The sequence below is a fragment of the Sorex fumeus genome, unplaced genomic scaffold (assembly GCF_029834395.1).
Source record: "Sorex fumeus unplaced genomic scaffold, SorFum_2.1 ptg000063l, whole genome shotgun sequence".
NCBI classification, from domain to species: Eukaryota; Metazoa; Chordata; class Mammalia; order Eulipotyphla; family Soricidae; genus Sorex; species Sorex fumeus.
The window spans coordinates 60578781-60602599 of NW_026606120.1; the positions used below are offsets into that span (position 1 = coordinate 60578781).

General features: G+C 47.4%; 1 protein-coding gene across 1 annotated transcript in view; it reads right to left on the minus strand.

Moving 5' to 3' along the window:
• YPEL2 (yippee like 2) overlaps positions 1-23381 on the minus strand; it is a 75670-nt gene extending 52289 nt beyond the window's left edge. Inside the window, exon 1 of the mRNA XM_056127063.1 lies at positions 23197-23381. The gene's annotated coding sequence lies outside the window, so the exon portion shown is untranslated. The remainder of the gene's footprint in view (positions 1-23196) is intronic.
• Positions 23382-23819: the final 438 nt, after the last annotated feature.

Consider the following 23819-nt stretch of genomic DNA (forward strand, 5'->3'; position numbering starts at 1 on the left):
GGAGAGCAGGTGGAGGCAGACCTAGAAAAGGTGGGCTCGGGTACCACAATCCACTTCTACTCCATTCTTTTTCAGGGAAATACGAGTATTGTTTCTGGGGAAGGTTTATACTGGGGTTTGGTTTCTTGGGGTGGGGATCTTTTGGGGTCATACTCTGTGGTATTCAGGACTTAACTCCTGGCAAGCTCAGGGTACCATCAGGGTTGCTAGGGATCAAACTTGGGTCAGCCATGTGCAAGACAAGCGCCCTAACCACTGTACTATCTCTCTGGCCCTCTACTCCTTTCTGACTGTTGATAACTGTTCAATCACTAATTCTCCACTTCCCCAACTCTAATGCTTCTAAGGAATATGTGAGAATTAAGGGAGATGATGGAAACACACACAGTCCTGGCACACACCCAAAAGGATAACAATCATTTGAGGTGGATTTTATTTATTTATTTTTTAACAAAAAAAGAATGGAGATGCTGCTTCAAAAGGAAATGAAAGGAATCATGAGAGTTCAGAGGGGTAGGATTTGTGGCAGTAGAAGATGGTACAGTAAAGGCTCTCTCCAATCCCAGCACTGTCTTCAAGGGGAGAGGACATGCAGGTGACACTGGGGGAACTGCAGAGTGGTGAGGTGGTTTCCCCATGCTCCTATGGTTCCAAAGCACCCCCATGTGTGGTGTGCTGGCTCTCACAGCCTCAAAGGCCTCCTCCCTGCTCCAACCACCTCTGTATTTTGGGCAGAATTTCTATCTAAAAAGCAGGTATAGAGGCCAGAGAGATAGTACACTGGGTGTGGCACTTCTCTTGCATGGCTAGCAACGCTAGGTTCCATCCCCTGCATTCCCCAGGCCTCTCAAGAGAGGTCCCTAAGTATAGAGTCAGGAGTAAGCCTTTGAGCACAGCCAGGTATGTCCCAAATAAACAAAAATGAGTAAAGCAAATCAAGAAGTCACCCTCACAGCATTCAGAAAAGCAACTCCAGCACTGGGTTAGGAGGCGGGTCCTGGAACCAGGCTTCTAGGTTTCAAGTTCCAGTTCTAGCATTACCTGTGGGTAGGTAACTGCACCTCTTTGGGCCTCACTTTCCTCATCGGAAACAGGACTAATAGCATCCACCTCAAAGGGGCTCCTGTGGACATTAAGTTAATACCTACAGGACATCTAGCACATGTGCCTGGAATGAAACAAACCATAAGTTCTAAGTACATGTTACAGCTAATCACCATCTACCACTGATACCCACAGATGGTTCATCTCTCTACGCTCTGCTACTGCTATGCTTCATTTATTGAAATGACATTGACAGGGTTACCATGAAGCTGATCTGGCAACCAAATTCTATCCTTCCCACCTGTGTGCCACATCAGCATTTTTATTTTGTTACTGTTTGGGGGCCATACCCAACAATGCTCAGGGGTTACTCCTGGTTCATGAATTACTCCTGGCAGTGTTCAGAGGACCATGTGGGCTGCCAGGGATTGAACCTAGGTCAGCCATGTGCAAGGCCAGTTACCTACCTGTTGTACTAAGTCTCCAGCTCCACATAAGTATTATTTTCACCCTTCCCAGTTTTGCTATGGCATCCCTAGGTCTGTGACTCCCTTACTGTGCTTCTTGGTAGCACCTGTCTCTGAATATTCAGTTCAAATATCAGCCTTTGTTTATTGGCCCCCACTGTGTGCCCCTCTAGTTCCACCTTTACCCTGACAACTGGAAATTATCCTTTTCCATACCCTCAGTGCCCTCTTGGAAAGGTAAGCTACAGGAATAGGAATCACATGTGAGTCATTATGCACCTCCAGCATCAGTAGCATGAGGCACACAGGATGACCACTGCTGACCAGATTCTCTCTGCTACTCTCTGGACTGCTAACTAGACCAGTGTACCCTCCATGTAGCTAACAAGCAAGACAGAGGCCCTTCCTTTAACCTCCAAGCAACAGTGAGCAGGGAGTGACTCCCAGTCCCCACATCTTCTGAAACCCTCTTCATTCTTCTGAAACATTCTTCAAGAATGTAAGGCTGGAGTAGTTTTTTTAACTGGGTGGCAGCTTTGGGGTATGAACATGACTGCCAAGGCTTCCAGAGGTACAGGAAGGTTGGGGAGGTAGCCCATCCCAACCCCAAGGAAGCCTGGAGATTTCAGTCACAAAACCTACATACCCGAATTTCCAGCAGATTATATCTGAGTGAGGTCCATCCTGAGACAGTGGAGTCCGGCTGGGGGCATGGCAGTGATTTTGGATTGTGGAAGCAAGCAACTGCCAGCCTGACCTGAACAACCACACCCCCCCCCTCAATTTACCCCAGTTTGTTCACCCTTGCACGGATCCTAGATTAACTGTGGCTTTTGATCTCTTTCAAGATGAAACCTCTTCTCGAGATGCTCCCATCCAGATGCAATCCAGCATATTCAGAGGCCTGCCCCTAGCATCCATACTCGTTCTTGCTATTTACAAGGTCTAGCTTGTAAAACAGAGAGAGGTGGAGAGAAGAGACAGTCACTAAATAAGCTAACACCTTTCCAGCTGCCCGCCCCACCATCTCTGCAGAGATTCTTAGAACTCCTATAGAAGACCAGAGGCTGGTTTCTAGGTCAGAAGGAGGAGTCCAACTGAGGAGTCAACAGGTGAGAAGGAATCACCCCGACTGGAAGAAATGAGTAGGTGGTGGCGGCTGAATGGCATCAGCGAGCCACTTCTGGACAGGGAGGCTGTAGGAAGACTGGCATCCTTCCTCATTCCTAACCTCACCAGTGTCCTGCACCCAAACAGGGAGCACTCAAGATACCCAGTGTTGGGGTCAGAGTGATTGTACAGCAGGTGGGTGCTTGTCTTACATTTGACCAATCCAGGTTCAATCGGGCAGCATCCCATATGGTCCCCTGAGTACCGCCGGGAGTGATTCCTGAGTGTAGAGCCAGGAGTAAGCCCTGAACATTGCTGGGTGTGACCCAAATTTAAAAAAAAAAAATTATACCCAGTTTTCCTGGGCTTCCACCAAATCAAGTGTCTGGTGAGGAGCACAGGACTTGGAAGATGGACTTGGAGTCAGTCTTGGTTTACCTCATTAGTTGTATCACCTATTGACAAACTGCCGAAAAGGGTAAAACACCAATTCTTACCCCATGGAAAAGACTCAAGAATCAAATAAGAAAATCCAAATAAGGTGAAAAAAATCTAAGTAAAGAACAGCATCTTGCACTTGCTTAACATTCAATAACCTTAGCCAGTCATAATTCTTACCAAGGGAAAAGAGGTGCGGGATCCTAGTCAAAAGACCCAAGTGAGCAGGGCTCCTAGGTCCACAGTGATTTAAAAGTCGGGGCCTGAACAAATCCACATAAAGGTATACTGTGGTCTGAGTGGGTTTCTGTTGCTTGGCAGGAGACCTGACCCCGGGGTGTGATTCCAAACAGCAGACCTCTTCATCCCTGAATGAAGCAGCAAGGCTCCTCTGCAGTCTGCATGGGCTTCGTGAGCCCCGTGAGCCCCGGGATGGGGCTGCTGCTGCTGGAAACTTCACCGAGGAGCCCCTATAAAAACTTCCATAAAGCTGACATGCAGGAAAAACAGGAAAACCAACATCGTCATTTTATAGTTGCCCTTTGTATAGCACCAAACCCAGGCAGTACTTCAGATCCATCCAGCTGATAATAAACAGTCTGGGTTTTCTTTTTTTCCCTTCCTACCCCTCATTGTCTTCACTTCCAATCCCACCAGATTAACCAGTTAGGATTTTTTTAAAAAATCCTTCATAAACGAAACCAATGAGCCCTTCATCCCTGCTCTAAATAGAGGAACCAGTCTTAATTTTAGGGGAATATCCATCAGATGATAATCTGCATGATGCCTGGGACTCCTCCAACTTCAAAGTCCTGAGTCCAAGAGCTGAAGCGATGGTACAGCAGGTAGCGTAGACCTGGTTTCAATCCCCTGCATCCCCTCTGGTCCCTTGTGCATTGCCAGGAGTAACTCCTGAGTTCAGAGTCAAGAGGAGCTCCTGAGCACTGCACGGTGTCCCCTCCCTCCCCCCAAAACAACTAACAAACAATAAAGTTCTAAATTTACATTGTAAACAGTTGACGAGACTGCCCATCCACCAACTAGGATGCAAAGACCCTAATCTCAGAGCCTGATGAGAGCTCAAGAGGACGAGCACACACTGTGTATGTGGGTTCAATGCCCAGGACCACATGGTCTAGAGTGATCCCAAGCACAGAGATGAGAGTAGCCCTCAGCTCCCTGGGTGTGGCTCCCAAACAAAAACTAAACAAAACTTCTTGATCTCAGGAACGTCACAACACGCAGGTTTCAGAGTCCACGTGGATGCTGTAGCCTTCGCCACAACTATGTGCCCAGCCAGGTCTTGACCACACAGCCCTTAGCTTGCCACTCTGCCTAGGGAGGCCCTTGCGTGAGACCAGCGTCTGTTAGAGCATCCACAGAGAGAAGCAGCAGCTCCCATGAACATCATAAAACATGCATATTGTTTACTAGACAGAGGAAGCTGTTGCTTGCTGGCTCTGACAAGTGAAAACATCAGGTATCATTTTGCATTATTTCTACAATATGAAAAATAAATACAAAATATTAAGAATCTGACGGCTTCACTAACAAGAAAATGTGGCTAAAGTTCATCTGCAGTTTTCCTTTTTTGCTTGGTTTTGTTTGGGGGCTACATGAGATCCGTGTGACTGAGGTTCCCGGCCATGCTCGAACCCAGGACTCCTACAAACAGAGCCTGGACGCCAGCACTGAGTTATCACCCCCACGTGTGCTATCTTCCCTAAATGGTTTCCTTTTTTCTAAACAACTCTCAGCTACAAAAAGGATTTGAGAAGGCTTACTGAAGTCAAACAATATAAAACTATTAAAATAGATTAAGAAATTAGGGTAGGAGGAATAAAAGAACTAAAGAGACCCCAGAACATAGAAACGCATGCAGTTAGATTGCTAAAAATTTGCTGAATTTCAATAAATTGTGTAGTTGGCTTTGTGCTCAATAACCATGACGGTAAAAAAAAAAAAAAGCGGGCTGGAAAGATAGCACAGTGGGTAGTGCGTTTGCCTTGTATGCGGCCGATCCGGGTTTGATTCCCAGCATCCCATATGGTTCCCTGAGCACCACCAGGAGTAACTCCTGAGTGCAGAGCCAGGAGTAACCCCTGTGCATCACCGGGTGTGACCCAAAAGAGCAAAAAAATTAAAAAAAAAAAAGTGTGAGAAGTTACCAGATTTATAGTCCCTACTAAACACACTGACTGCTCAAGATACAAATTCCCCGAGACACCTTCTCCTTTAAGCAGTAGTGGGGACCATGAGTAACCCAATGGGCAAGATCCCCAACCCACCCCGTAGTGTCTATGACCTCCAAACCTCTTACAATCAAAAGTTTCTTAGAGGCCTTCTTTCTCTCTCTTAGCGGCCCCTCTGAGGAGATAGACAGAAAAATAAAAAGGCAGTTTCAGAGGGAAGGGATGGTGGCGGGCAAATCAGGGCAACCCAAGAACCCGACTTTTGGATGGTCTGCCTGGATCCAGTGAGACTCCACAGAGGAATGGAAGAGCTCCGGAGCCTGCTGGCATCAGTCCATGAATATCATTTATCACAACCAGGCTTTTGAGTAACAAAAATATGGGCAGCCGCCCACATGCCAAGTCTAAACACTGAAACTTTTGAATGCTAACACTATTTCTATTTGGCCCTGGGGCTGCATTCAGCTCTCTCGTGGGCCACTTTTTTCCTAAGATTCCTTTTCCAGCGTGCCCTCTCATTCTCCTCTCTCTGAACTTCAATTTCCCTGGCTGCTCTTCTCCAGACCTGCTCCTCGTTGACAGTGCTTCAAGCGTGTGGCTGCTTGTACTCCCTCTCCCCCACCCAGCTGCCCACTTTCTGCCCCTCTCTCCACCATGTGTGTTCTCATCCACACCCACAAGCTTCCAAACCTCTACTTCCTGCTCCTGGATCATGCCTCTTGCCCCTGCCCCCAAAAGGATGCCTCTATCTGACTCCCATCACCTTTACCTGAACTCCGTTTCCTCCTCCTGAAAGGTGCTCCAGCAGGAAACTTTCTTCTGCATCATCCCCAGGATGGGAGCTTTTGCCTCTGAAGCCCACTGTCCCTGTGTCACCCTCGGTCCTGCCAGCCACACTGCAAGAGTCCACTCCTCACGTACCCTAACTGGTCTCCCGGACTCAGCTCTGACCTCTCCAGTCCGTCCTAGAGTTCTATTTATAAAACACAATCGGATCACATCTGGCTCATGTTTCACATCGCCAGTGGTTTCCTAGCAGCCTGCAGGATAAGGTCCAACTCCTCAGGTGGAACCAAGAACAGATTCTCATCATCTCATCACCTTCCCCTCACTCCAATCATGCTCTGGAACTGTTGCAACCTCCTGCAAAGCCTTCGCCTATCTGCTTGATATGCAGAGTAAGGTATTCATACCTTTATAACCAGCTCAAGGAACAGTGAGCAGGGCACTAGAAGCCTGCTCTTCTCTGGAGAGCACCTTGTCACACAGTTCCTGTGCCTGCCCCTTCCTGAGGCTGGGAGCTACCTGCAGACAGAGTTTAGTGTTGGTGTAGCATGCCTCTGGTGCCCCAAGTCGCCTAAATTTCTGGTACCTCACAGATTCCTGATGAATGTTAGTGGAGTAAAATGGGTGATCAGTGAAACTGTGCTATCCTGTAAAGCTGGGGTCTCTGTCTGTCTGTCTGTCTGTCTGTCTGTCTCTCTCTCCCCCCTTCTTTCCTTCCTTCCCTCCTTCCTTCTTTCCCTCCCTCCTTTCCTCCCTCCCTCCTTTCCTCCCTCCCTCCATCCTTCTCTCCTTCCTTCTTTACCTCCTTCCTTCATTCCTTCCCTCCCTCTTTCCTTTCTTCCCCTCCCTACTTTGCCACTATCCTATATATTAAAATATCTAATCTGGGTACTACCTGGGATTCACACACCAATAATGCTCCACAAAGATAAAAAATCCAACAAACTAGGGACTGGAGAGATAGTACACTGGGCAGGACACTTGCCTTGCATGTGGCTTACCTGGGTTCAATCCCTGGCACCCCTATGGTCTCCCAGCACATCAAGAATGATCCCTTGAGTGCAGAGCCAAGAGCAAGTCCTGAGTATGGCTAGGTGTGGCACAAACACTGGCTGCCCACTTCCCTGCAGAAAGAAAAGCCCAACAAACTATTCTAAATTCATATAGAGTAGATAGACAGTCTCTGCATTTTTGTGCCACACCCAGCAGTGCTCAGGAGCTACTCAGGCCCAAGCCCTGTCTCTGATGAGCCATACCATACAAACTTCTACCCACTTGTTTACCCACTTGTATCTCATGACAAAAACACCATTCCACCTCCTCAGCCACTCTTACCCTCCCCCAGGCTGGCACTGACTTTCTGGAACCCTAAAGAAAGCCGCATGCTGCCAACCCAGCAGCCTTGCTGCTCTCAGATGGACCCTACAAAACTCCCAGGGCAGTGCTGGGCTGCAGACTCCAGGCAAGAATGATGAAGTCAGAGAAAAATAGTGTCAGACTTGCTGCAGGCCAAGAAGGAAAGGGGTCCCTCAACTCTACCTCTCCTTTTCCTCCCACCCCAGACTGCTGGCCTCAGCTTAGTCTTTTGTTTTCTGTCTGGCCAGCGGGGAGATGGTAATCCTGATGAAAACAAAAAATGAACACACCCAGACAGGGCAGAACTCTAATGTGAAACAGCTATTTACCACATCTATCAAGAAAACCTCTTGGAAGGCAGAACAAGAGATCTGGCCGATCTTCAGAAGTGACTTCACCAGAGAACCTTCTCCTCAGCCTCCTTCAACACCCAGGAGGTCCAGCCCCTGCCCCTCCCTATGCCCCATCCTTCACCACTGTGGGGGGTGGAGACGGCACACAGTGATGCGCAGGGTTCGCTTCTGGCTCTGCATTTAGAAAACATTTCTGACTGCGCGCAGGGCATCATAGGGGTGCTGCGGATTTAACAAGGGTCCGCCTAGCGCACGGCAAGCACCCCCACTGCTAGACTCTCTGTGGCTCCACAGCTGTGACTTTAACGATACCCAGTGATCAACTGATTGTCACCTGTGTCTCACCCTCTCAAGTATCACATATAATGTACTGTCTTTGAAACAACGGCCCCTGTGGTATCCGGATTTCTTTTAATTTATTTTATTAGATATTAAAGCACAGTGATTTACATAGTTACTCTTTTAACTACTGCTGCCCCAGGGCAGTTACAAACCATCTCTCCGAGATCTGCCAACAGGATTCTGTTGCGCAGTTGTCAGCAGGCCTCTGGTGTTCTCACTTTAATCTCCCAAGTCAAATAAACCCCAAACTCAAGACTCTTACATATGTGGCTGGGCTCCTTGCCTTTCCACAATTGGAATTTTGGAAATGGAACTGAAAACTCAGGAGCAGAAAGGGGGAGAGGCGCTTTCAAAGGCTGACTGTATCTGAAGTTTCAGGCATCGCCTGCCTGAAGCTGGGAATCATTCATCAGACATTCAGTGCTGTCAATACCAAAGGAGAGGAAACAGAGTAGGGGGCAGACTGACTCAACAGCAAACTCCTGCATCACACCTTTGGCCGCAGAAATGGTGGAGAGAGGTGAATCAGGTCAGCCGCTTTGCCTTTCAAGGCTGGCATGGCAAGGTACAAGAAAAAGTATCGCCATACACAACTGCAGCCTAAACATTAAAAATTGAGAACTAGTTTTTGGGTGTGGGGCGGGGAGGGGGAAGGGTGCTCCCAAGCAGTGCTCAGGGGGTCACTCCCAGCAACACTCTGACAACCAGATCAGGTGCTTCAACACTTCAAGAGTCAATGCTTGGGCAGTAGGTGCAGGGGAAGAGAGAGCTGCCAGAATGGTATACAGTGCTGCTCTGCAGAACTGCATATGCTGCGGGGTGAGGGGACACCCAGGGCTGCTTTGCAGGAGTGTGTGTGTTGGGAGGAATGAGAAGGAGGTATGTGATGAACAGAACTCAGGGCCTTGGCGTCTCAGAAATAGGACGGAGGTTAAGGCACTCACTTTGCATGTGGGTCTCCCAGGTTTGTTTTCCAGTACTGAATATGGTCCCCTGAACACCGCCAGGAATCTCTTCTAAGCATAGAGCCAGAAAGAGCCCTGAGCACCACTGGGGGGGTGGCCCAACAACACCCCCCACACACACTCCAAAAGAAAATATGAAAGGAAAAAAACCTCAAGGTCTTGTCTATATAACCTAAAGCCTGAAAAATCAGGCTTTAGTTCTTCAGGAACCCCAGACCACAAGATGATCACAGCACCAGGAATTAAGCTCAGGACTTCATTTCTATCCTGTATGCTTTTTAAGCCACTGAGCCAACTAACTTTGTCTTCTTAACCTATAATTTCATCCAAGTAAAAAACTTCCACTAAGCTAGTTGTTCACGCGTCAGCTTTCCCACTGCATACTGAACCACTCCTGGTCACCTAGAGCTCACTAAGAGGATTCCTGCCTAGTCCAAAGCCTGGCTCCCACTGTTCAGAAAGCATAGTTTGATAAGAGGTGGGAAGAGAAGGAAGATTAGGTGGAGCAACTGAGCCCTGGACTAATTGTTAATAAGCCTGCTGATGTCACAATTTCTTGTTACAGGCCCAGTAGGGGCCAGATACTAGGTATGCTTTACTTCAGATCTCATCATAGAATGGAAAGGTACTAGTGAAGATTTCCCATGATTTCTGAATAAATGAAAGTGCAAGGGATGTTAAGCAATTTGTCCTTGAAAGTGTTGAAACCAGGTATTGAATCATGGAACCATCCACAATGCAACCTTTAATCCAGACCAGAGGGGTCTAAAGTTGTTCATCATCTGAGTGTTTTGAGCCTCTAAGGCAGTATACAGAATAGGAAAATAGCTCCCAGAGGCAGTCATCTGGATCATGATGCAAAAGAAAGATGTTATCTTGGGGTTGCTTTCTAGTTTGTTGGTTTGGTTTTGGTTTATGGGCCAGATCCCAGGTGCTGGGGTTTGGTTCCCAGGACAATGCTGGGGACGGGGGAGGGAGAATCCCCACGTGTCCCAGCTCTTATCCCCCATCTCCCAGTTCTCAAGTTATCTTTAAAATGATCTTTAGGGCTGGCTAACTGCTTCAACTTTTTTTTAATTGGTTTAATTTTTAATGCAAGACTCTAAAAATTCAAATGATAGAAAGTATAACTGAATCTGAAGGTGGTTAGGCACAAGAGGGGTACAGTAAGTACTTGCCTTAAGTGGAACAAAGTAGATTCTATCCCCAGCACCTTGTATGGTCCCCCATTCCCGATGGGAGTGATCCCAGAGCACAGAGCACAGAGCCAAGAGTAAGCCCTGAGCACTGCCAGGGTGGTCCAAAAGGCAAAAGAAAACAAAAACAGATTAGACACACAAAAAAGCTAGTTTTCATTCCTATAATATATTCTTGCCCATGTGATGTTTAAGGCAGTGATTTATGTGCAGGAATAATCCTTCCCTCAAATCCAAAGAAAATAAATTAAGGACCCTGTAAGCAAAACTAGACAGAGCCCTACTGAATTTACACTAAAATGCACATGTTGATACCATTAATACATCAAATGCTGAAAGATAATTCATTATGAAATTATGGTCTATTTGGGTGGGCCAATTTAGGGAGGCATCCCTAACAGATAATGTTCAGAACAGCAAAAGAGATAAAGGGAAGACACACACACAGGGGCATACAGAGAAAAGGAAGTGGCAAAAATAGAGCAAGGAAAAGGAGGCCAAAGGACAAGGATACTTAGTAGCTGAATCCTGCCAAGCGGATCAACTGCCCAAGTGCTATCCAGACCTCAGATATATGTGAGGTGGCCTAGAGAATAGGTTGAAGATTGTTGGCATTTGCTTGCTTTTCATTGTTTTTAAATTTTTTTAATAACAATTAATACTACATTCCTCACACTATAATTCTAACTGTGTAGGCCTGGGTGGGGGGGTGCAGTGAGTGGGGCCTAAGAAATTATGGCAGTCAAGTTTGCAGCCAACTCTTTTAGGGTCCCTATTTATCTCTCTCAGTTCATAACTTTCCATCTTCAAGTGTTCCGGAGTGGAGCTGAAGAAATGCTTAAAAAACTGGAGTACAGGTCTGCATGGGGGAGCCCAGATTTAATCCCCAACATTGCTCCGGTGGCCCAAGCACAGAACACGGAGTGACACCCCAGCACTGAGCTGGGAGAAGTCCAGAGAGAAACAGAAAGCTCATGAAGTTCCTCTAAATTGTAGCAATGGGGATTCCAGAACTATCCTGGCATTCTCCTTCCCACATCTCACCTGACCTACTAACACTCCCCCTTGGTCTCCTGACAACCACACCTCTGCCGTGGTACACTGTCCCCCTAGAGTCTTCAACAGGTTTAAATGCTCATTCTTATGCCCCTATTTCCTAAATGCTCACCAATTTTTATTTGTTTGGATCTTTTGTCTTGTTTTGTTTGGTCTTTGGGCCATTCCTGGAGATTCTCAGAGGTTACTATGGCTCTGCACTCAGGAATTACTACTGGCTGTGCTGGGAACATATAGGAGGCCAGGGATAGAACCCAGGTCAGCAGCATGCAAAACAAACACCCTACCCTCTATACTATTGCTCTGATCCCGTCTTCTGTTTCTTTGTAACAACTTTAACTTCTACCTGTGCTCAAATGCCTTAATCACTCTCAGTTGAATTTAGGGTGAGAAGAATTATCTTAACTCTCAAAGGTCTTGCTGTTGAATGATTACTTACGAGGAAAAGAAAACTATTTGAGTTTCCAAACCAATGGAGACATTCCACTCCTCTAAGTAGGGCTTTTTTGCCCCCCAGGTTCTCCCAACATAGAGGAAAAACAAAATCTTCATCAAGTCAGTATGACAGCCTTTCCTATAACTGACACTAGAGAAAATGAAACAACTCAGTCATTATCCACACTCAACAGACCCTGTTGGAGCCCCCTCCAGTTGGGTCAAAGCGTTCCTTTCAGGGCAAGAAGCAGACAGGAAGCCTCCAAAAACTACAGGCTAATTTCCCTCTAGCTGACAATCTGGTTTTGGGTCAAACCTGCTAAGTCTAAAGACATCACACTTCTTTTTCCTTTTTATTTTTTAATGTGTTTATTACATCACTGTGATCTACAAAAATCCATAATAAAGTTGTTTCAGGTGCACAATGTTTCAACATCAATCCCACCATCAGTAACTGTTGTTACTGTGTTTGGCATATCGAATACATCACGAGTGGCTTGCCAGGCTGTGCTATCGCTCTAGCCCCCCACCATCGGTGTCACCCTTTATTCACCAATGTTCCCAGTTTCCCTCTGCCAACCCAGCCTGCACCTTAGTAGGCACGAAAAATTTACTTCATGCCAATAATCGATGTTCATCGATTCGCTCAAGTGGGCCCAGTAACGTCTCCATTGTGAGACTTGTTGTAATTCTGTTTGGCATAATGAATACATCATGGGTAGCTTGTCAGGCTTTACCGTACAGGTGAGATACTCTTGGTAGCTTGCCAGGCTCTCAGAGAGGCGGAGGAATCAAACCTGGGTTGGCCAAGTCAGCCGCTGCAAGGCAAATGCCCTACCGCTGTGCTATTGCTCCAGCCCAATTGTGTATCTCACTGTTTTAATTAAAATTTTTTTTAAAAAAGAAAAAGAATATTGAAAAGACTAATAAGACAAAAAGAGAGGACAAACTTCTCAGCACATGGCGTCACTTGGATGCTTTAGTGCGCTTAAGGAAGGATGCTGACCGCTAACTTGCTGCACAATTCTGTGTTTCCAATAATGAGACATCACATTCTTAAGTGGAGGGCTGGTTGTCTCAGTACTCAGGAGACAGTAAGCACAGAGTTGCTGACCCAGCCAGGAAACAGCAATGAGGGTGACACTGTCACACCTCACTAGCAAAAAGCTTCGCTCATCATCACGGAAAAAGAGGCTGCGCCTGATACTGAGACATTATCTTATTTTAGGTGTGGGTTAGGAATTGATGTTCTAGACAGCACCAGAGCAGAGAGCGCCTTGAGGCTGAAACACAATTTTTATGGCTCAAGTTTGCTCCTCCCCACAGGGGAGAAATCTGCTATCTGGAAATCCATCTCTGGCAAAAGGTGGGGGTGGGGGTAGGGATGCTGAAGGCAGAAGAGATGAGCTTTGAAAAAGATGTTTACACAGAAACATCTCCTGTGCAGGCAAGGAAGGGCTCAAAACAGGACAGACAAAGCAGCACTCACAGTTTTACCAGGCTTTTCCTTCCCTTCTTCCCAAAGTCCTCTGGGCAAGCTATGTCAAGATGGCAACAATGTGCTCCCAGAGAGCTCAGTGGTAAAAAGTCTGCTTTGCAAGGCTGAGGATGGGGGGATACCACACCCCACAAGTGCCATCCCCGTGGCTCTGCAGTTAGGATCCATGGTACCACTGACGAGAGCTCAACTCACCAGAGCTAAAAAGTGTGAGCAGCACAATTAAGTTCGTCCGGTTAATGCAACAACTAAAGAGAAGGGAAAGAGAATAAATTCAAGTGGATATGTAAATAAGGGGCCAAGGATGTGGCTTACGCAGTTGGGTTACTCAGTTTTGTTCCCATGTATATATGAGAATAAGTTATAAATACATTTTTCTTTACCTTTTCTCTTCTCAAATGCCTAATGCTTGTCTGATTATCTGCTCAACTCTGAAAAACCTAAGAGTATGGGATCATTTATTTTATTGAGGGGTGGAAGGGAGCAAGTAGGGTGCGGGGCACAGCCGGCGATGCTCAGGATTTACTCCTAACTCTGCTCAGGAATTACCCCTGGCAGGGCTCAAGGATCACACAGGATGCTGGGTATTGAACCAGGACTAGCCATGTGCAAGGCAAGTGTCCTACCCACTGTACTATCTCTCCAGCCCTACAGGATCATTTCTAAATCCCCGACAGTATTAATTCATTACTCCATGTCTTAAGCAATGTCCTTTTATTCCTATTAGGGCCTTAATGTTTGCATTTCTAAAATTTAACACCTGAAATGAATTTTAATATTCAATCTAGCATGCATCTTAATACTGCACTGCACTGCACTGTCCTCCCGTTGTTCATCTATTTGGCGCAGTAACATCTCCATTGTGAGACTTGTTGTTACTGTGTTTGGCTTATTGAATACTAGGGTTGTTAATAAGTAACCTGAAGTTAGAGGAAATAAAAGCTTCAAGGTTAGCAATGAAAAAAAATAAGGAAGCAGGGTCCTTTGGTTACTAGTGTCAAGCCACCAGTTTGGTTCTGTACTTCCTGTCATCCAAAGCAAAAAGAGATAGAGGACCAGCTATCAATTCTCCCTTTTCCTCATGTATTTATTTATTTTGGTTTGGGGGGCCACTCTCAGCTGTGAAATCCCATGAGGGGTTTACTCATGACTTTGCATTCAGGGATCGCTCCTGACAGACTTGAGGAACCTTATGTACTAGGGATTGAACCCAGGTCAGCCACATATAAGACAAGCATTCTACCCAATGTCCAATGTACCATCTCTCCAGCCCTAACTCTTCCAAGTAAAACACCATTTAAAGAAAGAGATTCTTAGGGCTGGAGTGATAGTACAGCAGATACAGCATCTGCCTTGCATGTAGCCAACAGGGTTCAATTCCCGACACTCCATATGGTCCGTGAACACCACCAGGAGTAATTCCTGAGTGCAGAGCCAGGTGTTAATTCCTAAGCATTACCAAGTGTGACCCAAAAACTAAAATAAATAAAGCCAAAAAATAAAGAAAGAGATTCCTCAGGAGAGGCAAATTTTTTCCTCTGAAAGAAAATAGTTCTGGGGGCCCGAGCGATAGTACAGCAGGCAGGGCATTTGCCTTGCATGCGGCCCAGCCGGGTTCAATCCCCAGCACCCCATATGGTTCTGGGAGCAGTGTCAGGAGTGATTCCTAAGTGCAGAGTCAGAAGTAGGCCCCAAGCATCCTGGGTGTGACCAAAAAAAAAATTTGAAAGAAACTTCTCCCCCATTAATTTATACATTCAGACAAGAAGCAAAGTTGCAACTAAGATCTTCAACAATGTAAACCTCTCTAAGAAATATAGTAACAAGTTGTATAAAGGTATTACAGGCAGATCCTCCATGACAGTTTGACCGCATGAAAGCAATTCTGTAGGGCTGAGATGAGATATGCCCAACAAAATAGCTTTCAGTGGACCAGGTTTAACCCATGGATGAAGCTATGAATGGCCTGACAAACAGGCAACAAGTCCATCCAAGAAAGTCCATAAAAAATAATTCTACCACAGGCTACTAAAAGTCTGGCAGCAATTTTCAATGAGATGATTTCTAATCTTCACTTTAGTTCTCATTAGCAGGTACTTACTCTAAGATGTGATCGTTTTTTTCTTCATATACTTACCCACTCGCAATAGAATAGGAATTTTTGCAACTCAGACCGGGGGAATCTATTCATATACTAGTCTTATTAATAGTTAATATGAACTGTGTGTCAGGCTCTGTGCCTGGTTTCCAGTGCATTTGCTCCCAATTAATCCACGCTGTGTGATAGCAACTATTATTAGTTCCATTTTACAAATAAGGAACAACGATTTAGGGAAGTTTAGCAAATTGCACAAAGGTCCAAGAGCTCATTATTCAGATCTCTCTGACTCCAAAGCCATACTAATACTGGTTCCTTATGTTAAAGAATGTGTTTACTGGTAGAAATGCTTGTTTGGTGAACAGCAAATCTGGAATAAAGTTAACTGAAGAATGAGGCAAGGCTTGTTTGTTAAGGACAAAATAACAATGGGGTTTCTAAAGACTGTGGTGACCCATTAAAGAGTAAATGAATGAAAAATATTGATAAAAGCAGACATCTCTAAAGAAAGCCATTCCAAGTAAACATGAACCTATTCCAGGTAAAGGTAAAGGTAAAGGCCCTCCCGTTGATCGTCGATTTGCTCGAGCGGGCCCAGTAACGTCTCCAGGAAAAGGGAAAAATTCTTATCTTCTTCTCTTGAAAATAAAGAATTATTTCCTAGAGACCTCTAAACCTTGGCACTCTCATGTCATTCATTCATTCGACTAATGTTTTATCTAGTACTATGCATGCCAGCCAATGCAGTGAGCAAAACAGAGACACTCTCAAGCTTCCAATTTCATGATCAGACAATGTGATACTGCAGGAGCGAAAGAGTGGAGTGCCAGGTGAACTAGCTAATTTAGTGCAGTTTAAATTTCACCCATTGAAAAGTCATCCAATCAAAATATATAATGGGATGACTGGGGGTGGGAGATGGCAGCCAATAAAAGGAAGCCCGCGGCCAGGCTCAGTCTCTTCAGGACAGAAGATAGAATCAGGCAGGACTCTTAGACAGCAGGACAGCAGGGACCTAACCCATGCACATGTGGCCATGGCTGGAGACTTAAGGACACCCAGAGCACAGGGAAGCAGTCCTAGAGAAGCCTCGCAACAGGGACAGAGCACAAGGATCTCGTCCACACACAGGTGGCCATAGCTGAAGACTAAGGAAAACTGAGATGTGAGAGAACTCAGGGTTACAGTCCAAAAGAGGCCCACAGAGGCCCAGCAACAAGATTTCAGACTAGGAAGCATATACTGGACAGGTGCAAGACCAGACCATCATACTCTGGAGGCAAGCAGATGGACTAGACCAGGCATGGAGGAACAGGACTAGTGATGTCATACACAGGTAAATGGAGAGGCCTGGATATTGGGGAGGGACCCAGATCCATCACTTCAATTGTACAATAAACCCTAAATTCTCTGTCTCTGTCTCTCTGTCTCTGTCTCTGTCTCTCTCTCTCTCTCTCTCTCTCTCTCTCTCTGTTTGGTTTTGGTTTGGTTTGGTTTCAGGTCCACACCTGGCAATGTTCACGGGTTACACCTGACTTTGGACTCAGGTATTATTCCCAGTAGTGCTTGGAAGATCATATCTTATGTCAGGAATTTAACCTCAGGAGCTGTGTGCAAGGCAAATGCTGCTATACAATAGCTCTGGCCACAAAACTCTAAATTCTTAACCTTTTGAGTTTTGTATGCAAATCTTTCATACAATTCTCAAGAACCCATCACTGCAAGAAAATCTACTAAACAAATGTACTTCCAAAGGGGTTTAAGATACCTTCCACCTCTCAGAAACCTCAAAAGGGCTGGAATGGTTGAAGTCGATTGCAACAGTAGACCAGGGAGGTTAAGGACCAATGAAAGATGATGGCAGAAATTCGGTACAGCGACACACTAGGGGTGCCTCCAGGGGAAGGAGCTGGAGTCTGTCTAAAGGGCAAAGGGAAGCCATTGGAAAATTATAAGCAGAGAAACAGCATAATCCGATTTACTTCTAAATCCTCCAGAGCATAGTCACAGCTCCAAGGAAAATGCAGGTGAGTGAGGTCCCTTAAAGATGCAAGAATCACCCTTAAGAGAAAGGCCACTATACTGGGTTCAGTGGTGGTGGAGAATGGGCACTGGTGGAGGGATGGGTACTCGATCATTGTATAACTGAAACCCAAGCACAAAAATTTCTAAGTCTACAACTGTACCTCATGGTGTTTAACTAATAAAAATTTTAAAGAGAGAGAGAGAGAGAGAGAGAGAAAGGCCACTAAAAGCTATCAACTTTAATCAAATGCCTGTAACCTGCAGGCCCAAACAACCTTTAGTTTTAAAAGCTGTTTCTTTACCAATTTTAGACCCTTTCAAGCTAAGGAAATGCAAATGCCACTATACTCTTGACTTGAGAACTGTCAATACAATATACTAAGGACCTGATCCTCCATTTTGTTACAGGCAGGCAGATGGGAGTCCAGGTAATGAATTTTGGAGGAATATAACAGAAAAGAAAGGGCCTAGCCTTGTAGCCCAAGGTTATGAAGACCAAGTCCCTTTGAGATGCAAACACTGAGCTCTAAGGAATGGAGAAACTGAGGCACAAAAAAAAGAGAAGGGTGAACCCCATCAAGGAAAGGAGAAGCTGGGGGCAAAGGGATAGAAAAATGGCCAACCTGGGTTGGAGCAATATCCTAAGAGCAGAGCCCAGAATAACCCCTGAGCACTGCTGGGTGTGAGCCACAGACAAATAAAAAGACAAAGGAAAAGGATCTAAAATTCATGTTAAGAATATAAAAGTGGGGCTGGAGCAACAACACAGCGGGTAGGGCGTTTGCCTTGCACAAGGATGACCCGGGTTTGATTCCTGTAGCCTATATGGTGCCCCGAGCACCGCAAGGAGTAATTCCTGAGTGCAGAGCCAGGAGTATCCCCTGTGCATTGCTAGGTGTGACCCAAAAAGAAAAAAAAAAAAAAGAAAGAAAGAAAAGTATCAGCAAGAGTACAGGGTTTTTTCCCTGTGACAATTCCCAGATTAACTTTTGTGTATGCAGAGAAGTGAGGCCAAAACAATTGGGAGAAATCGCATATAACTTCCCAAAAGTCATGCTAGGCCTGTTCCCCTGGGATAAGCCTATTTTCTCTCCTAAACACAGAACTTTTTCTTTCTTTCCCCTCACAATTCTCTTATTTCTTTAACTATTGGTTTTTGTTCTTTCCCTCCGACTGTTCCGATTTTCTTTTCCTACGAGGAAAAATGACATCCTGGGAAACCCGGGCTGTGGTCAGAAGTGACTTTCCTTTTCCTGCAAAAAGCAATTTCTCACTCCATCCTGAGTCCGTAAGTCCCCAAGACCTCAGATGATGGGGAGCCGTTTTTGTGCCGTGAGAAACAACTGGGGTTCGATTTGACAGCAGCCTTGTAAGGAAGGGGGGACACTGGTGTCCGTGCCTGGTAGGTGCTCACAGCTTTAACATCCAATTCATATCAGGTAGAAGTGGGTAAGGGCAAAAAGGTGAAGGCCTCCTTCCCCATCACTCCCTAGGTCACCTGAAAGTCTTGGGGAGATAGCAACAAAACAGATAAGTCAAGTGACCTTCTGTTGAATCCTGGAGCTACTCAGAGAACCCTCCTCCCTCGGGTAGGAGTGACCTCCCCCACCCTCCAATAATCTGACTTCCACCCGAACAGCTCTTCCCTCTGATTTCCTAGGATCACCTATTTTTCTTCATCCTTCTTGCTTTTTTCCCCACAGCCTCAAAACTAAGCATCCCAGGTCAGAGCAACTGTACAGCAGGTAGGGCGTTTGCCATGCACACGGCCAACCCAGGTTAATTCCTGGCATTCCATATGGTCCCCCAAGCACAGCCAGGAGTAATCCCTGAGTACAGAGCCAGGAGTAACCCTTGAGCATCACTGGGTGTGACCCAAAAAGAAAAAAAAAATTAAGCATCCCAAATGTGAGCTACTTGATCAGATTGAACATTATATATTCTTGTGGTCTACCCTCAGCAGTGTTCAGGGCTTACCCTAGTTCTTGGCTCAACAATCACTCCTAGCTGGATGGGAGTGGAGGGAGCAAGGTAAGTGCATTACTCACTGAACTATGGTCCCCCGAGTCCACCAGGAGTGATCCCTGAGTGAGCACTGAGTCAGGAGTAAACCTGAGCACAGCTGGGTCTGGCCAAAAAAAACAAAACAAAAATTATCAGAAACTGGATGATGGAGCTGGGGAGATGGCTCAAAGGGAGAGTGGATACACTTTGCCACATGCAGGAGGCCTGGGAATTTGTCCCTAGAATGTAGTGTTCCCCACCACCACACACATACACACACACATCCCACCCAAAACACAAAGTAGATGACTAACAGGATCCACCAGAACACAAGAGCAAGGATGTCACCACAGCTGAAAGAACCAGGGCTGGGACTGGCAAGGATCAGTCTCACTAATTAACTGATCACAAATAAAACCAACAGCGAGGGGCTGGAGCCATAGTATAGCGGATAGGGTATTTGTCTTGCATGCGACCAACCCAGGTTCGATTCCCAGCATCCCATAAGGTCCCCTGAGCACTGCCAGGAGTAATTCCTGAGTGCAAAGCCAGGAGTAACCCCTGTGCACCGCTGGGTATGACCCAAAAAGAAAAAAAAAATCACCAGCTAGTCCCTCCCAACTTACCAACCAGGAATCTCCAAATAAATACCCAGATATTAAAAACCCCTAGCTTCAGACCAATAGTTAATGCTCCAGGCTCATCTAGTGGCCATAAAATTATTAAAATCATTCACAATGAAAATTCATATACCCTGTGGCTAGAGCAGCAAACACAACTGCACCACCCATGACTCAGGCAGTTTAACAGATAACCTGTGTTCGGGAAGAGTGAACAGAGCCCTCAAATGGGCTGGACTGGGTGGTGAGGGGAGAAGCCTGAGGGGTCGATTGTTAAGGCCAGTTTTCAAGGCAGCTGAAAGCAAACACTATGCTTAAAACTAGTCTAATAGGATTGGCAGAAGAGTAATCCTGGGTTTAAGTAAAGTATGGGTCACTGGCCCAAAGGCATTGTACTGCAAATCCATGTTAATATATTTTATTGTTCATTATTGCCTTTCATTATTCACTAACCCCTGTTCCCAAATCAACCATCTATATCATACTCTCATGGTCCACTCATTTAAAATGTACCCTACCTCCAGAGAGGTAGCTTGACCATGTTTTGCACGCAGAAGCCCAAGTTTGGTTCCCTGGCACCACATGGTCCCCAGGGTACCACTGGGGGCAATCTCCTGCACCACTGGGAGCAACACCAAGCACAGAGCCAAAACTATCAGGTGCCCTCAAACCAAAATAAATTAAAATGTGTCCCCACTGAGGATAAATATCACCAGAGTGAAATGGCAGGCTCCATTTTTCATCTTGGATCTTTCAGGGGGGAGTGGAAGACCTGTTGTGGGTCACCAGGAGTAAATGTAGCAGTAATAGGAAGAAAAGACAGTGCTAGGAATGGAATCCAGGTCCTGTGCATGAGATCTCTCTCCGTGGTAAGAGATCACATTAAGGGGGCCTCCCAAATAGTGCTCAGAAGAGGCCCCTCCCAGGAACTCTCAATCACTCTCTGTGAGTCGATGCAAGGGCCCAAGGATACAGTCCTCTCAGGTCCTGTGTTGGTAGGGATTACCCAGTTTACACTCTGAAATGATGCTTGGGGGGCCATGTGGCACCTAGGAATGCACCTCAAACACTGTGTACTATCCATCTCTCTGCCCCCACTCCCAGTCATCTTTATGCACATTTAGGTTTGAGAATCTCTGTCCTCGAACAATGTTTTCATGATGCCTAGAATAGAACCCAGGGTCCAATCCTTGCAAAGCATGTGTTCTTCCACATCTCTGGACCCTAGAGCAATTTTGATTAGGCTGTGCCATGACCCATTTGGTCAATAAACCAAATTTAGATCATAACCAGAACACATTCTGGTAGAAAGGGTAACTGCTTCCAAGAACATATCTCAGCTGTGTCCAGTGATGTAAAATGTGTTCCAATTTATGGATTCCATTCAAAATCTGCAAACCACTTAGAGAGAAGCAAAGCAGTACTTGTGCATGTCTAGTTTCTATTTTCCACCCCCAATTTCAAGGTTCTTGGTTTTAATTTCAGCACAAAGATTAAGAAAGATAAAGAAAAAGATGTTTTTTCATCAAATCCTTAAGTGATGAGGTCAAACCAAACTGAGGAGTGGGAGAAGCCCAATTAGTTGACACTTCCTTTATTCCTGGCAAGGTCCTTTTGAAGGAACTGGGGATAAGATCTAGGGCCAAAGGAAAGTTTGAACAACTCTATTCAAGCTGGTCCTGTTCCTGGGTAAAGAGTTTGTAGTCATCCATATCACACAGTTCATAAAATTCAAAGTATTCCTCATATAGAGCAACTATCAGTCTCAGGATTAAGTGCAAAGGGGGAAAAAGAAATGGTCAGAACTTGTTTTCTGGTCATCGATTCCCTCCTGTCCAAGCCCCCACCACGAAACCTTGTGTGGCCAGACCCAGTGGAAAGCATGAAGCACCTATAAGCTCAACACCCACTCCAGCCAGCCTTGAGCGTCTTCCCCCACACACACACACCCTCCCCCCACCCTACCCCCACCCTGACAGTTCACCTCTGCCTCCCCTAGCTTCCTGGCACCACCAAAGTTTCAAAAGCAAGTAGGGTGTAGTTAGCCGTTTCCCTCCTTGCAAATGCTCTGGGACAGAGAACCCATTGTTGTAGATCTTGCTGGTCCAGATGAAGAACAAGAGAGGGAGGGCAAAGGGAAAGGATGAGTGAGCAGCTAGATGTCTTAGATTCACCATAAGTGAGGGTTTACGGAAAACATCCTCAAGTCTCCAGGAGAGCCAACTTAAAAGGAGGCCAGAAAGCAAGAAACCTTGCAAAGTCAAGGAGCAGTTTAGCACCGAGCACAGACCAGGTACTGTAGGCGGGAGACAGGCAACGTGCAGATCTGAGGGAAAAGGACGCCAATCACTCGCCAGGTTTTCTAAGCTCCTGTGAAGTCAGCACTGGATCCAAAAGAGCACGTGGCTCCCCCAACACAGAAGAGGGAAAAGCACGCACCCCCCAATTCAGGAAAAGGAAAAGACACTGGCGAACGCCATTGGCCAAGGAAGATGAACTTGAAGCAGTTGCGAGTCTGGGGCTGCCACTCCAAGGCGCCAGGTCCTAGGAGGTACTTTTTGGAGCGGTCCCTTCTTTCCCCGGGGCGGAGGAAACTCGCGCCCACCCTCTTGGCAGGGACCCTGGGGAGGCGTCGGGAAGTAGCCAGGCAGGAACTCGGCTGCGGTTACCCTGGTTCAAACTCCGGAGAGTTTAGAGAGCGAACGGGGCCCCCCAGGGGCGGCGCCCCCAAACCCGAGTGTCGCCAGCTGAGACCCAGCGTTTGAGCCCAAGCAAACGTCCGAAGCCCCCTCTAGAGCCCCGATCCGCGGGAACTCGCCCGAGGAAGCAGCAGGGAGCCGACACTCCCCACCTCCGCACCCGACTTCCCACACACCCCCAACCGCCACCCCGCGCACCCAGAACTTGCCCGACTCCTAGCGCCCGGCTCCGAGTGGCCCGCCGCCGGCCGTCTCCGGGCCCCGCAGTGTTTGTAAACAAACCGGTCACGTGGGCCCGGCCGCCCGCTCCCCGCCCCCCTGCACCCGCAGTCCCAGCCGGGACCCCAAGCCGGAGCCCCCCAAGCCGCGGGCCGCACCGGGCCGAAGGCGCCGCGCCCGAGCGCAGAGACCCCAGGGGCCCCGCAGCGGTGCGGGGTGCCGGGCGCCCCGAGCTGACAGCGCGCCCCGCGCCCACGCGCGCCCGGCCCGCGCCGCGCTCCCAGCGTGCTTACCCGGCTGCAGGCTGCCCCGTCTGGCCGGCGGCCGGCTCGGCTCCGCCGGGGTGCGCGGCAGCGAAGGACCGCCCGGCTGGCTCCCCGGCTCGGCGAGCGCTCTTAAAGCCACAGTCTCCGCCACTGCCGCCGCCGCCGCCGCCACTCTGCATCCCTCCGGTCCGGGCCGGGGGCTGCCCTGTGACGGACGCGCCCCCGCGCCTATCCCCTTGGCTCAGCACATAGCAACACGCCGCCGGTTGGCCCGGCACGGCCGCAGCCCATCCTCCTCGAGCCAATCAGCGGAGGACGGAACTCCGCCCCTCGCTTCCCCAGCCTCCCACCCACCCCCCCGCCCCTCTGCCCTGGCCCGGCTGGGTGCGGGGACTCGGCGCTGTGTCTGTCGTTGTCTGCCTTGGAGCGGCTACTCCAGCTGAGCCCTACTAAACTGGGCAACAGCCCAGAGGGGCTGGAAGAACGGCTGCCGAGGGTGGGTGGGTGGGTGGGCGCGCGGCGCCCGGGACACGATTCTTTATTTGGGTTTGGGCTTGTCCTCTCCTCGGCGTTCTAGACTGAGGTTCCTAGAAGCTGGGGCAGGAAGAGAAGCTTTACTTTTAAAGTGCTTTACCTTGGAGGCCAAGACA